We start from the raw sequence: 1,364 nt of genomic DNA, 5'->3' as shown, positions 1-1,364 counted from the left end.
TAATTCGAAGTATGCATATTAATAAAAGTACTCACTTAGATTGAAAGCCGGCAAATATTATTACTTATTTTACTTTTACTTCGTCGTTTCTCGCTGGAACTACATAATACATGCATTTTTCTTGGTATTTCTTCATCGTTAAACAATGCACTTCGACAGCTTATTTGTTTTTTACTCTAACAAGCATTTATTATATTGTCTAGGTTATCTCTCCATGAAAAATTTATTACAATGGACGCCATGTTTAATTTAAGTATCTGTCATATGTCAAATTCTATTTCAAAGTGAAAAAAAAAAAAAAAAAAAAAAACAAGCGCGACCGGCGGCAGGGGCTCTAACTAAACTCGGGTTACAGACGTTTGTTCCGAGATTACCGGCCATGGCTTGATCTACATTGATTTGATCGGCCATTTTCTATAAGTTGTCATCGCGTATTGTAGTTGAGATGTGTATTTGCTTATTTATCTAGGACTATAATTACCATGAACACATCGTCATAGATAAATAAACATAGATAGATTGCTATCTCGGGCGATTTGACGTTACACCCATTTTAATTTACGAATTGATCACAACATGGCAGCACATGTACAGTATGTAAATTAACCCCTGGTATTACTTCTACATTAGTACATACATATATAAAAGAAGAGTATATATAATTAATACAGCCAAAAAATCTAAAAAAAAATTCATATTTGAAATAAGAACAAAACATACGAAATCTTATATATAAAAATGGATCGCAAAATCTGTTGGTAAGCGCATAACTCAACAACGCCTTGGCCAATTTGGCCAATTCTTTTTTTTTAAATGTTCGTTTATGTGCAAGGATGGTTCTTACGGCGAGAAAAAATCGAATAATCGTCGGGAAAACCCTAAAAAAAGCCCTTTTCTAACTAAAAAAAATAATCGTAGTCGGCTTCTCGATATTATTTTTTTTGTTTTACTCTCGGCAGGCGATAAAATTGGTATGGCTTTAAAGAATTTGACTTCAAGTCATATAAGATTAAAACAATCAATGTCAATGTCCATTTGCCGCCCTTGCCGGTGGTGTTTTTCTTGCATTTTCTGTTATACTTTTGTTTTGTGCGATTGATCGAATTTATTCAGTACATCTAAGCCATGGTGAATGTTTTTATTTACGACTGCTATTAGTCAATGTACGTGGCCCAATATCATTCCAACATTTACGAACTGTTGATGGTGAATTGTGTGGATCCTACAGAGAAGCCCGACAACGTTTACAATTGCTAGAAAATGACGCTCATTGGGATCAAATTCTCAGTGATGCTATAATATCTTCACACGCTCATAAAATACGAACATTGTTTTCTATAATCATATCCACAGGCTTTCCTTCA

At 33.6% G+C, this 1,364-nt stretch overlaps 1 long non-coding RNA gene across 1 annotated transcript in view; it reads right to left on the bottom strand.

Moving 5' to 3' along the window:
* The window catches only part of LOC113367997, a 1,302-nt gene extending 1,000 nt beyond the window's left edge, over positions 1–302 (bottom strand). Inside the window, exon 1 of the long non-coding RNA XR_003366326.1 lies at positions 36–302. This is a non-coding gene — a long non-coding RNA (uncharacterized LOC113367997). The remainder of the gene's footprint in view (positions 1–35) is intronic.
* Positions 303–1,364: the final 1,062 nt, after the last annotated feature.

This window comes from Ctenocephalides felis, unplaced genomic scaffold (assembly GCF_003426905.1).
Source record: "Ctenocephalides felis isolate EL2017-DRISC unplaced genomic scaffold, ASM342690v1 CF-g0.4_SCAFFOLD_01170, whole genome shotgun sequence".
Lineage (NCBI taxonomy): Eukaryota > Metazoa > Arthropoda > Insecta > Siphonaptera > Pulicidae > Ctenocephalides > Ctenocephalides felis.
This window is presented reverse-complemented; position numbering and strand designations above follow the sequence as displayed.